General features: G+C 43.9%; 1 pseudogene; it reads left to right on the forward strand.

Moving 5' to 3' along the window:
* The first annotated feature begins 13585 nt into the window (after positions 1 to 13585).
* LOC147906715 (5.8S ribosomal RNA) lies at positions 13586 to 13740 on the forward strand (annotated as a pseudogene).
* The last annotated feature ends 689 nt before the right edge of the window (positions 13741 to 14429 follow it).

Genomic DNA, 14429 nt, shown 5'->3' on the forward strand with positions numbered 1-14429 from the left:
TTAAGTGTTAATGTTTGAATAAGGTTTATTTTGATAATAAGATGACCTCTTGTGTTGTGTTTTTTTCGCCACACTACTCATTGCGACATAATTCAACGAACGCGAAAACAGATAGCGCGGCATCCACCTCTTGTCACCATCCAAGGCAGTCAATAGGAAGGAAGGACGAAGGGTATCCACCAATCAGGGCGAATACCTCGAGAGACAAAAGAAATCAACCTTCTCAGTTGGAGAATAAACTGAGTAGCGACCGAAAGTAGTAAGTGCTTCTATAGTAAGTATTGTATGGATAATTGACTCGAATACAATTCACTTAATTAACTTTATGTCTAAATGGCAATCGCGGACCTCTGCACGCTTTTTCGATTCACGTGGAAGTGACCCAGCGTGGTCTCACTCATCGTCGCGCCAACGCCCGTGTACACGAGGCAACTCCCTCTCTCGGGCAACGGGCTCTACCATGACGGGACTTATCTACTAACGCGGGCATGAAGCGCTTAGATCGATGAATTGATAACATAGATAGTCAACGCGCTAACACACCGCCCACCAAGATTAATCAATTAATCTTCCTTTATAGAATCATTCACTGGTAACTTGCAAAGTTTAGCAATTGCACGTTTAACGATACCAGTGGTCGTGCGCACCGTCGCGACGCGTACTAAATTGTCTTTGCCAGGATGAACTTCAGCGTCCAATTCTCCATTTTAACGATGGAAGATTATTCTCCTTTAAAAGCACGAGATCGTTGACTTGGACATTTCCTGGCGAGTTTTCCACTTGACGCGGCTGTGCAAATTGGACACGTATTCGCCCACCGTTTCCAAAATTCTTGGACCGAGCGTTGAATCATTTTCCATCTATCAAGACGGTTGATCTTTATATCAGTTAGATTGTTCGGAAGACTAGTTAATGGTTCTTCTATGAGGAAATGTCCTGGCGTTAAAGGTTCCAGATCAGACGGATCAGAGGATAGGGGTGACAACGCCTCAAATTCAGGCACGTTTCAATCTGCACGAGAGACGTCAATTCCTCAAAGGTAAACAAAGTATTGCCCATGACTCTGCGGAGATATTTGCAGGATTTGATTCCTGCTTCCCATAGACCTTCTACATGCGGCGAATATGGAGGAATAAAGCTCCATTCTATGTCTCTCTCCTGCAACGCGTCGCCAACTTCCCCGTTGATGGATGTGTGGAAAAAAGCGTACAATTCTTGTAATTCGCGTTTAGCACTCACGAAATTGGTGGCGTTATCGCTGCAAATCTTTCGAGGCGAATCTCGCTGATCAATGAAGCGGCGTAACGTGGCTAGGAAGGCCGTCGTAGATAGCTCAGTTGTAGCCTCGAGATGAATGGTTTTGGTGGCGAAGCATATAAATAATGCTATGTAGGATTTGCATGTTTTCTCTTGACCTCGTCCTTTGTTGACAAGGGTAATTGGTCCAGTAAAATCGACTCCAGTGACTGCGAATGCTCTAGATTGCTGCACTCTCGCTGAGAAGGGATCCCATCGCTTGTGTTAGTCCTCTTGGTGTGCCTAGCACACCAGACACAGGAACGGCAAACCTGACGCACTAAATTTCTTGCGTTTAGCAGCTAGTATTGCTGGCGTATTGCTAGCCCGTCATGCTAGCAACAATTGTGGATTAGCATGTAGTAGAGCGCAATGTTTTCTTTCGATCAGCAAATGTGTGATCTTGCATTGTGCGGGCAGTAAGATGGGATGTTTCCTTTCGAAACTCTAAGGCGCCGCCTGAAGTCGTCCGCCCATCCGGATTATACCATGTTCGTCTAGAAATGGGTGCAGCTGAAGTAATGGACTATTAGTTCTGCTTATTTCTCGTTTGTTTTAAAGGCATTTTAGTTCTTCCGCGAAATAGACACGTTGTGAATGCTTGAGTACCTCGCGTCTTGCTCCAACTCAGATAGAGTCAATTTAGATAGTTCTCGGTCTTCATGTCCCTTGCGGCAATTATGAAGAAATCTAATGCAATAGGCAAGTATCTGCTCAATTCTTGTGAACGTTGAGCAGTTCGTGATGAGTGTGTTGATTGTTTCGTTGGAAACCAAAAATTGAGGTACGATGAGATTGCAAATTGCTGTGAGTTGCTTAGCTTCAATCTCGGCTCTGTGTACGGCATCTTCGGCGAATTCCAAATCGAGGCTTCTTTCGCTTGTGATGGGACGAATATATGACAACCATTTAGGGCCATTCCATCATAAGGAATTATTTTTCAGCTGAGCAGGTGAAACTCCTTTTGAGATCAGATCTGCGGGATTCTCCGAACCTTTTACATGGTTCCAATAGCAGGCAGTATTTCGCTAATTTTCGACACACGATTGGATACGAAAGTTTTTCAACGCTACGTCGCCGCGAAGTCAGTACAGCACGACCATGGAATCAGACCATGCCCGTATTTCATCAATTTCAATGTGAATGGCGGATTTTACATTATTGATCAATTTACATAGTAATAACACGCTAATAGTTCTAACCTAGGTATAGATTGCTTCTTTAAAGGGGCTACCCTCGCTTTCGCGCATATATATATAATAGCCTAACTGTCGTTTCTTCGCTGAATTCGCTTATCGATCGTATGTAGATACATGCGCCATATGCTTTCTCGGAAGCAAAATCCAAACATGGAATATCGACAAATCTTTGATACACCTACAACTAATCGAGGAACATATAACTCATGAGTATTATTTAAGGAATCTTGGAATTCCTTCTACTTACACCGAATCTGGGAATGGATCGTCCCAACCTGTTTTGATTTCCCAAAGACTTTGCATCAGGATTTTAGCTACCGTTAAAATGAGACCTATCAAACTCAAAGGATCGAATAGTTTACCAATAGCGGACAGCATCTCGCGCTTTGTGGACGCATGACCTATTGTATTTGTGGTAAACTGAAGTCTATCCGAATTTGGCTTCCATTCGAGACCCAAAACTCGAATAGTATCATTCGCATTCTTGAAACTAGAATTAGACTCACAGAGCTGCGGAACTCCTTTCAATGCGTTGTCAGAATTAGAGCACCATTTGTGCGCTTCGAATCCTCCTTCTCGTAATAACATAATTAACTGTTCTTGCAAAGAACGAGCACTTTCAATCGTGCTAACCCCCGAAATTATATCGTCGACATAAGTATCATTTAATAAAGTATGAGACGTAAGCGGATAACTCTCTTTAACCTCCTCACCTAGTTGTCTCAAACAATGTACCGCCAAGTAAGACGCACAGGCTTGGCCATACGTAACAGTATTTAAGCGATAATCTTGTACAGGTTATTCAGGTAAAAATCTCTATAAAATTCGTTGAAAATCGTGATCGTCTGTTCCTGGACCAACACCTGGCGATACATTTTCTGTAAGTCGGCAGTTAAAGCGATTTTGTAAGTACAAAAACGAATAATTATGTCGATTAAACCATCTTGTAAAACGAATCCGATCAAAAGAGTATCATTTAAAGACACGCCCTTATTATTTTTAGCGGATGCATCAAATATTGAAAGTACAAATTAGTTCGGTCCGTTTTCTAAAAAATGGCTCCGGTTGTTGTGAATGGTTCATAGTGACAGCTGATTTTGGCGTTTTCAGAGAGGTTAGACATCTGCTAATAATATTTAGTTTATATCGTTTTGAGTATCATACAAAAACCTTGATTTTTATTGTGTTTGAAATGTCGAATTTTGTGTTAACCAAGCAGCATTTGCGGGAGGTTCTAATTTTCTGCTTTAATTAGAAGAAAAGGATGGGCTGAAGCCCATCGAATGCTTGTCGAAGTTTATGACACTGTTCCAACTGATAAATCATGTAGGAAATGGTTTCAATGTTTCAAGGATGGAGATTTCAACGTTGAAGACAAGCCTCGCTCTGGACAGCCAAAAAAAATTCGAAGACAAAGAATTAGAGGCATTACTCGAAGAAGATTCAGAGTCAAACGCAAGAGGAGCTTGCAGAATCATTGGGAGTAATTCAACAAACCGTTTCTGCACGAGAGTCTTGGGAATAATTCAAAAAAATTCAAGAAAATTGGGTGCTTTATGAATTGGAACCGAGAGATGTTGAAAAGCGATTTTTCACTTGCGAACAGCTGATTCAAAGACAACAAAGAAAAGGTTTTTGCATCGGATTGTGACTGGAGATGACAAGTGGATATTCTATAACAACCCCAAGAAGAAAAAATACTACGCTAAGCGGTCAATCGTTGCCATCGACCTCAATATCAACACCAAAGCCGAACATTCATGGTTCGAAGATCATGCTCTGTATCTGGTAGGACCAAAAGGGTGTTGTTTACTATGAGCTGCTGAAACCTGGCGATTCCATTACGGGCAATCGGTATCGACTACAATTGCTTCGTTTGAGCCATGCATTGCGAGAAAAACGGCCGGAATACGAGCAAAGACATGATAAAGTTATTTTTCTTCATGACAACAATCGGCCTTATGTCGTCAAAAAATATTTGGAAACGCTCAAATGGAATGTTTTATTGCACCCGCCGAATTCTTCGGACATTGCTCCTTCTGATTACTGGTTGTTCCGAAGGATGCAGCACGTCACCGGTTGACTTCTTTCGCAGAAATCGAAAATTGGCTCCATAATTGGATCGCCTCCAAAGACGAGTCATTTTTTCAAGATGGAATTCGAGAATTGCCTGAGAGGTGGGAAAAAGTAGTAGCCAATACTTTAATTAATCTATCCATTCATTTTGTTTTAAAATAAATGCATTTTTGAACACAAAAAAAACGGACCGAACTAATTTACTCCCAACACGTAATTTTGTACTAGTACTATTAGGTGTACAACTTTGCTTCCGCCGTTTTCGTATAGATGGCTTTAGCGATAAATGGTGATAATGGTCGAAATAAATAGATCATAGACGTCACATAATAAACTTGGGCATCTGTCAACATAACCCCATAGAAACATTAGTTGATTTGTATCTGCATCATAAAATTATTCTCGATTGAAAATGAGAAATAGTTTAAGAACCAAATTCTCATCATTTGCGGGAGGTTTTAATTTTCTGCTTCAATATGAAGAAATCTGCGGCTGAGGCTCATCGAATGCTCTCAAATACTTATGGTGAGGCCGCTATTAGTGAAAGAACGTGTTGCGAGTGGTTTCAACGCTTCAAGAACGGTAATTTTGACGACCGGCATAGCGGTGGAAGAGAGAAGGTTTTCGAAGATGCAGAATTGGAGGCATTACTTGATCAAGACTCGTGTCAAAATCAAGAAGAATTGGCACGATCATTGGGAGTAACTCAACAAGCCATTTCAAAACGCCTCAAAGTTATAGGAATGATTCAGAAGCAAGGAAATTGGATGCCGTACGAGTTGAAGCCGAGAGATGTTGAATTTATTTGTTTGTGAACAGCTGCTTGAAAGGCAAAGACGGAAGGGATTTCTGCATCGTATTGTGACTGGAGACAAAAAATGGGTTCATTACGATAACCCCAAGCGCAGAAAATCATGGGGAGTTCCCGGCCATGCTTTCACGTCGACGGCCAAACCGAATATTCACGGCTTCAAGGTCATGCTCTGTATTTGGTGGGACTAGCTACTCGGCGTAGTGTATTATGAGCTGTTAAAACCGACTGAAACAATCACAAGCGATTAGTATCGAATGCAATTGATGCGTTTGAGCCGAATATTAAAAGACAAACGGCCGCAATACAACGAGAGACATGATAGAGTGATTTTGCAGCATGACAATGCTCGACACCATGTTGCGAAAGTGATCAAGACATACTTGGAAACGTTGAAATGGGAAGTCCTATCCCATCCGCCGTATTCTCCACACGTTGTTCTCTCTGTCTATCACTTGTTTCGATCAATGGCACACGACCTGGCTAACCAGTACTTCCGGTCTTATGAAGAAATAAAAAATTGGATCTATTCGTGGTGTTACGTCCTACAGACGCCACGATTTTTTTTTCTCTTCGCCGCGACTATGGTTGTCGTCTACGAAACTCGAGCAGCGCCTTCTGATAACGGACTGACAGAATTGAAAAAGGGACCGGACAGACGCCGCGAAAACTCGTAAATGTCAATCAACCTGGAAAGAATAATAACCTTAATGTAGGCCCGAAAAGAGATAAGATTGCAAAGACATTATAAACCGTAGTCACGCAATAATAAAAATCTAGACTTTATCATCCGAGACTGACTAATAATTTTATCTTAGAAAACAGGCGTCATGTCGCACTTAAAAAAAACGTAAACGCATAGAATAACAGGATCGTTATCTGATACCAGACTCGCAACTGACAATGGTAGCATGGTAACCATCTGCTTATCTAGCCATATTTTCCGCGAGAATTCGTCATCCGTCTCGGAGCAATCTTGACTCTTTAAGGAAAACAATAAATCACTTTCTCTTCTTCTCGAAACTATTCTATATACTTTAGATCAACAACGTTATAAAATAGATAAGAACGTTATAAAAATCGTAAATCCCGAGTGACATTGCAACTAACTTAGCATCCTAGACAAAGAGCTCAACACCTTTTTTGGGAGGCATAAATAGAGGTCCCGCGGAAGCACAGAGCGTCAGTACCAAATTTTGAAGCACCCGGTTCACGCCAGTACAGAATTGTAAACCATTCGGTCCACGTCAGTGGAGTTCGCGCTCAGTTACTCATTGTCTCGGGTAGTTCGAAAATTACTATAACCCGCGCTAATTACGCCAGTTCGCGATCCCGTCCGAGTGCGAACTTGTAACTAAATCGCAACTGAAGTTACCAGCTTTACGCCACGGCGACTCCCCTTCGGACGCTCTTCGCTGACGACGGATCTTCTTGGCCACCCTAGAATATACCCGATATCTTGGGGACAGCTACTAAGTAAGTCATAATTATTTATAGTCCACCCCCGCGTTTCCCATGGAAAAAAACATTCATTGTACACACACACACACACACACACACACACACACACACACACATACACGCATTCATCCACAAAATAGTATATATTTTTTCTATAGATAATATATATTTTTTATGTAAAGAGAAGTTATAATGTACAAAACCCTTAGTTTATTATTTTATTAATAAATGTACCTAAGGTATTACTCTATCTTTTATTAACATCACCTCTCGCATTCACTTCCCTCGAATACTTGAGATCGCACGAGATCCAATCCCGGATCAAAGGAATTAAATTCCTTGACCGAAAAAGTAGGACCGACGTTCGCACTGTCCAGCGGAACAGGTGTCATAGCGTCCCTTCGGACGTTGACTCATATTCCGGGACTGAAAAAGTGCGTATGACTCACAGGTGTTCGCCTCCGTGCGTATACCTGTGAGATTGAGTCTGACCGTCCTTCCATACTCTCTCCATTCTCCCTCATTGTCTCCTTGACCAAATTTTCAAGGGTTTGGACGTAACAGTGGATTGCCAAAAGATGACCAGTTTTTTCGACGCGGGATTTGTATGCTGTCCGAAAGAAGGAAGAAAGTAGTGGCCAACGATAGACAATTTTTTGAATCATAAATGTCAATTTTTTGAATCATAACCAGTTTTTTACAATAAAGCCTCGAATTTCGGAAAAAAAACGGCGGAAGCAAAGTTGTACACCTAATAACTTATTTCAAAGTCAGTGCTGTGTCGCCGAAACTGTACGAATTTTGAAAGAAATATGGGTCGTGATAGAGCACCCACCGAAGGAGCTATACGCAAATTGGTGAGGAAAGTTCGTGAGAAAGGGATGTTAGTGGATGACATTATATTACGACTGTTTTGAGTGAAATTGGCGCCGAGGTAGTCCAAAATGTCATTAATAATTGGGGTGACCGAATGGCATACTGTAAGGCCAGTAGAGGGAGCCACATGAACGAAATCGTTTTTCATTCTTGACGCAGATACTTTTAGCTTCACAACAAAAAAAAAATTAATAAAAAATATCAATGTATGCTCATTTGATCGCATTTTTAAAAACGTACCAATAGATGGCCCACCCTGTAGATTCTTTTAATACTCCATGATGAGGCAAATAGACCGCGCCATTGTAATCGTCGAGCGGAGATTTCAGGACTGACATGTGATCTAACTCGATATATTCTCGAATGAACTTAACATAACGATCTCGCATGACTTCATTGTTCTTGAGTATGCGTTCCAAATGCATTAAACGCTTCAAACTTATTTCTCGGTTATCACCAATAGGTAAATTCGCATCGCGGAAAGGTAATTTTACCATGAATCTACCATTGCTTGACAGTTCGCGTGACAGTTTGCTCGAAATGCTGCTCACATCTTTTCTCGTCTATCGATAACGTTCTTGTTTTGTCGCTGTCGTAATTCTCCAATTTCCAGAATCTTTCCAGACATTCTTTTAACCCATCGCGAGGCTCTACCGAACAAACCAATGCGCTTGTCGCTCTCCTGTCGATGGTCGAATCTCTGCAGGCCGTTATCAGAACGGAACCTACTATGATCCATCCAAGTTTCATATTTTGTAAAACGACTTTGTAAAACTATTTTGTAAAACTAGTTGATCCTGTCCAAGCTCGATTTTACCCACGTCTAATAAGTCAAAGAAATATTCCCTAGTAATATGTCTGTGCGAGAGCGAATCAGAGCGATAGAACTGACGTGAACTTTTAGAGTGATGCGGCGTTTGTCTAACTGTCTTTCTCGCTAATTCAAATCCGGCTCGAAGGATCAGAAAATGTGCGAGAATGCACCGCGCGAAAAGATTCAAGTGAGAGAACGGCACACGGTTAATATGATACACGACAGTAAAGAGAACTCAGTTTCTTTGTAATTTAACAAAAGAATTTTCTTTAATATGCTCAGTTACAAAGTCAAAAAATATAATTAATTAAATATTAGATTAACAGAATATTAAATGCGGTCACCTTTTCCAAATGATATTTTGGAATCGCGGTAATGGAAAATCTCGGCGATTTTCTCGGCACTTCTCGAAAGATTCGTTTTATAGCGGTTTCACTAAGCGGTTAGCACGGCGATTTTACGAAGCGAGATTATGACTCTAAGAACTCTAAGAACTTTTAGACTCTAAGAAGGAGGCAAGCGAGATCGAAGCATTTATTGCTTTCGGCCTGAGCTTTCTTCTTGGGAAAAAATCCAATAAAATTTTGCTACAATCGTAATTATTACGTGGCATTAGGTGTACAAAATTGATTGGCGCTTTGGTTTCTTCTTCAACGTAACAGTCATGCGCGACAGAAAATCCGTGCGTGGGATTGGTGACAGCGCGTGACGTATTCGTCGGAGCGCGGCGCTCGCGTGCGCGAATTGAATTGTTCTAGAACTTTCGATTGTCCGTTGCCGGTAATGACAACTTGTTTGCATGTAACGAATTGTTTTTAAAAAGAACAAAGAACACAAAATCGCTGATTTTTAACGAGGATTAAGATCATGCTCGAGATGAAATCACGAGCTCAATTTATGTGTGCGTTCAATGACAATTAATGTCGGTCGACTGAAAGAATTCTTGCTTTTCTTTCGAATTACCGATCTCAAACATGTCTATTGGACCGTTATTGTGAAATTCTGAGTCAGCTAATACAAGATTACTCGGTATCTGTAGCTTGTCACGATTTATATTCGTGGACGGCAAATTCTTGATAATTTTGGGCACGATTTGACATTGAACACTGGCCTGGAAATTGGAACACCTCGATTTTACATGAACTTCGCAAATACTGTGAATCTTGTTTTCAATCTCGTTTAGACCGGTCACAATTTCGAAAGCCCTATTTTTCTTCAATCCTAATTTGTTGTACGCTTGAGTAACAAAATTTGCCTCACTGGCACTATCAAGAAGTACGCGAATCGAAATTAGCGAGCCATTACATCGCGTTGCTTCTAACCTTGCAGTAGCCATGAGAATTCGTCGCCTTTTTACCTTGTCATATGCGTGATTAACCGCTACATTAGGAACTAATTGATGATTGTTGTCCTGCGGCTCTGATTTTGCAGAGTCCTTGTCAGCCTGTTGTTGATGACATAGTATATTGTGCCTTCCATTACATTCTCGACAGGAACCCCTTTTGCATGCCTTTATGTAATGGTTGTTTCTGAGGCAATTTATGCATAGCTTTAGACGCTTGACTTTCTTGATTCGATCGGCAACCAACAGAGCTAGAAATTTCTCACAAATAAATAAAAGATGTGATCCATAGCAAAGGAAACACTTACCCGTATTCAAAGAAGGTTAGAGAACTTGTTTTGAGATTTGCAGCACCCTTGTTTCCAGCTTGCGATTTAGAGTGCCCATGAGAGCCCTTGCTGCGCAGCTCCTTTTCTTTGAGAGCCCTATCATTTGATCGTGACTCGATACGCTCTGAAATGAGGCTTCTATTTTTTAGAAATTCCAGAATGTCGTTTAACGTCACTGTTTCGCTAGATTTTGTTTCTTCTTCCCATGCTCAAAGAATTTTCATATCGAACTTGTCTTCCCTCATGTGCATGATCAGATCATCCCATGAATCGGTAGATAATCCTAGAATCTTTAACATGCGTAGGTGCCTGGAAGTATAATCGATTAACTCGCGAAAAGCCTTCGCTGATTCTTTTACTACGACGGGCATTGTGAACAAACATTCAATATGTTTTTCTTGAGCGACCTAGGATCATCATATCTACTTAGCAGTAATTCCTAAGCCGTCGAATAATTTTGACCCGTTAGTTCGATTGACTCAATAATTTTAGCGGCGTCCCCTGAGATTGATGAAACTATAATAAATATTGAAACTTTTCGACATCAGACAGTTGCGGTCTGACATGTCTGATTGATCGAAAGCTGTCAGAAAAAGCTTTCCAATCCTTGATTTTGCCATCAAACCTCGGTAGTTTGATAGTAGACAAATTTACTCTAGTATCTGCGTTAATCGTGCCTGTATTGTTTGCCACACGATCAAGTATGTCAGTTTGTCGCGAGAATGGCCGACGTCTCGTTATTACTACCCGGTATCATGGCGTCCGCGCCTTCGTGCTGAGCATTGCGACGCATTTGTTCCATGAGCTCTGTTTGCTGTTGCAACAACCGAGTGACCGCGTCTGTATCTCGCGCTATAGCGTCAGACGCCGACGATAACTTCATGCATCATTTTAATAAAGATTTTACCTCAAAATACTTTTCTTTGAAACATTCTTGCTCTAGTGTGTCCTCGTCGTTGAATTTGCTCTTTTTCTAGGAATTGCCGTTGTATAGACTCAAACTCCTTGTATGTGTCTTCCAGTTTCTCCAGCCTTGCTTCCGCTTGTTCTTCGTCAATGCCATCAGTTTGCGTCACTAGCGTTCACAGTCTCGTTATTTTTGCCTTGATGTAGCCTCGTGCTCGGAGAAGATCAGCCATTTTCGAAATCGTCTCCTTGATGACGGTAGTTTTATTGGAATTGCGGTGCACGATGGCTTTCGAATGCTGACGTTATTTAGGATCTGGCTCGAAGGACCAAATATGTTGTGTATGGCTAATTGACTCGAATACAATTTACTTAATTAACTTTATATCTAAATGGCAATCACGGACCTCTGCACGCTTTTTCGATTCACGTGGAAGTGATACAGCATGGTCTCGCTATCGTCGCGCCAACGCCCATGTACACGAGGCAACTCCCTCTCTCGGCAACGAGTCCTACCATGACAGGACTTATTTATTAACGAGCGCGGGCATGAAGCGCTTAGATCGATGAATTGATAACATAGATAGTCAACGCGCTAACAGTAAGCAAATAAATTTGACTATAATTATAATTAGACACCGGCTCTGTAATTAATAGATCTTAGAATCTGGTTACAATCCAATCTTTTTTTTCTTGACGGCCTACGCACTACGACCCATGGAGACACGAGGGGGAGTGTGGGACTTGCACCCACTAAAACCTCCTCGAGTGTCCCTACCTTAGCATTAGTCGGGAAGATCGGGGTTCACGTGTAATATTCTACCTGGCTCCCCCGCGCCACGCTTGCGCTCTATCCTAGTGGGGGTGGGAGACCTTGCTATAGTGTAAGATAACCCCTTCCCTACTCTTTAAACACCTCACAGGTCGTTGCCCGGGTGAAGAGGTCTTGCTTTACCAACGAGGAGGGGGGGGGGACACCACCACCCTTTGCCTGGCCTTGTCATGAAGGCAAAGATCGCCTCGTGAATATCTCGCTCGCAAGATGGCCACAATCTTCCCCCTCGCGCTATAGGACATTGTACTTAGTGAGGGCGGCAGGATCCGCTCCCTGCCGCCCGACACGCACATCGAGGGAGCGGGGGAGGACAATCGCCGCGAGCAGAAAACTCAGTACGACTGGTTCTCGTCCTCTCCCTGCCATCGTCAAAACGTCCTCAGATCCTCACCCGGCGCGGTACCCGTCCGCGCGGACGTCACGACCCGACGTGGAAGCCCTGCAAGCTTCATCCGTGGAAGTTTCGCTCTCCCGTTTACAATGCTAATAAGGGATTGTCCAGCGGGGATTTGTTTGCCTACGAAGCTAAGCCTTTGCTTTTCCGAAAAATATTGCAAGTCCCGCAAGGGTCTGTCTTTCGAGATACTCTCGTATAAGACTGCAGGCATGAGCCGTGCGTCGCCGACCGCCTGGCACGTCGGTTGCGTATTATAGGAGGTGTGCTACGGAGCGAAGCGTTTGCTTCTCCGAAAAATATTGCAAGTCCCGCAAGGGTCTGTCTTTCGAGATACTCTCGTATAAGACTGCAGGCATGAGCCGTGCGTCGCCGACCGCCTGGCACGTCGGTTGCGTATTATAGGAGGTGTCATGCGGAGCTGAGCGTTTGCTTCTCCGAAGAATATTGCAAGTCCCGCAAGGGTCTGTCTATCGAGATTCTCTCGCATAAAACGGCACGCGTATGCCATGCGTCGCCGACCGTCATTTGTGTATTATAAGGAAAGAGCGCAGCTCGTAGTTGATCGAGTATATTGTACGGTATTTGATGCAAGTACGGAATTCGTTTGAAACACGGACCAAGCCTTGACACGTCGTTTGCGCCTGGTACGAAAGTTATTCTTCTGTTCGAGCGCGCTTCTCTCCGTCGACGTGTCGCCCGAGTGTCGTCGCGTTCACGCTCTCTCTCTTCCCGAGAGAGAGAGAGGCGGTGAAACGAGCGGCGTGCGCTCGCGGCGACCTCGACGAAATCTTTTACAGATATGACACCCATCGCGGAGGGGAGAGTCGAAACACCGCATGGTGACACCGGCCGCCATCGATCACGCCACAACATCGTGCGTCCAGCACTGTACGTTGCGTCTGTGAACGAGATGACGTCGTGTCCACCGTCATGCACGTTTATCGTGCGAACGGACGAGCGAGGCGCCCAAGATGGGCGTGATCCGGTGGTAACCTATATATATGAGAAGGCCGACAGGACGTAGTCCGATGGTTTTTCAAAAACTTCCGCCCCGGCTCTCGCTTCGCCCGGGGCGGGAGACGCTCCCGTTCGCTAAACGATGATCCCACTGAGGTATCCCATTGTGCCTCCGTTAACGGGGTGGCTGTCTGCGCGTGCTCGGACGCGCGGCCAGTCTGATTCGAGACATATATAGAGACAGTAAAGAGATATCCAAAGACGATCTTGTTCGAAATTTAACGATTACCCTGAATGGTGGATCACTTCGCTCGTGGGTCAATGAAGAACGCAGCTAATTGCGCGTCAACTTGTAAATTGCAGGACACATGAACATCGACATTTCAAACGCATATTACGGTCCATGGATACAATTCCCGGACCATGCCTGGCTGGGTTTGTTGTTGAGGGTTGTTTACATACCTAAAGACTGCTTGCGCTTTCGCGTACGAACGAATGTTGGACGCTCGCCTGGTCGCGCGAGACGACGCTCCACACACCGTGTGGAGCGTCCGTCTTCCCTAGGCGTCGTCCGAAATGAAGGGTTCGTGAGGTTGTCGCCGCCGCCGCCCGGAGACACACACGTCTCGCAGAGCTGAGCGACGCGCACAAGGAGATCGTGTGCGCGAGCCGACCGCGTGTCCACAGAGTCCAGAGGTGAAACTACTCGTCTCTCGCGAGAGACGGGAAAGGGACCGACACGTCTTCGTGTACTCGCTGCCGAATTTTCGTTCTCGCGCAAAGAGCACTCGTTGTCGCGGAATGATCGACGATTCCCTCTGCGTCTCGCGTGCACGAGGGAGAGCCCCGTCGCGTCGTTCTTCTTTTGACGACCTCAGAGCAGGCGAGATCATCCGCTGAATTTAAGCATATTAAGTGGAAAAAAAGAAACTAACTAAGATTTCCTTAGTAGCGGCGAACGAACAGGAAAGAGTCCGGCACCGAATCCCGCGGTTCCGCCGCAGGGAAATGTGGTGTTTGGGAGGATCCGTTTATCCCGAGGTGTCACGCGTTCAAGTTCATCTTGAATGGGGCCATTTACCCGTAGAGGGTACCAGGCCCGTAGCGACCGGTGCGCGTTTCGGGAGGAT

Source organism: Acromyrmex echinatior, chromosome 19 (assembly GCF_024713525.1).
Source record: "Acromyrmex echinatior isolate Ae372 chromosome 19, ASM2471352v2, whole genome shotgun sequence".
Lineage (NCBI taxonomy): Eukaryota > Metazoa > Arthropoda > Insecta > Hymenoptera > Formicidae > Acromyrmex > Acromyrmex echinatior.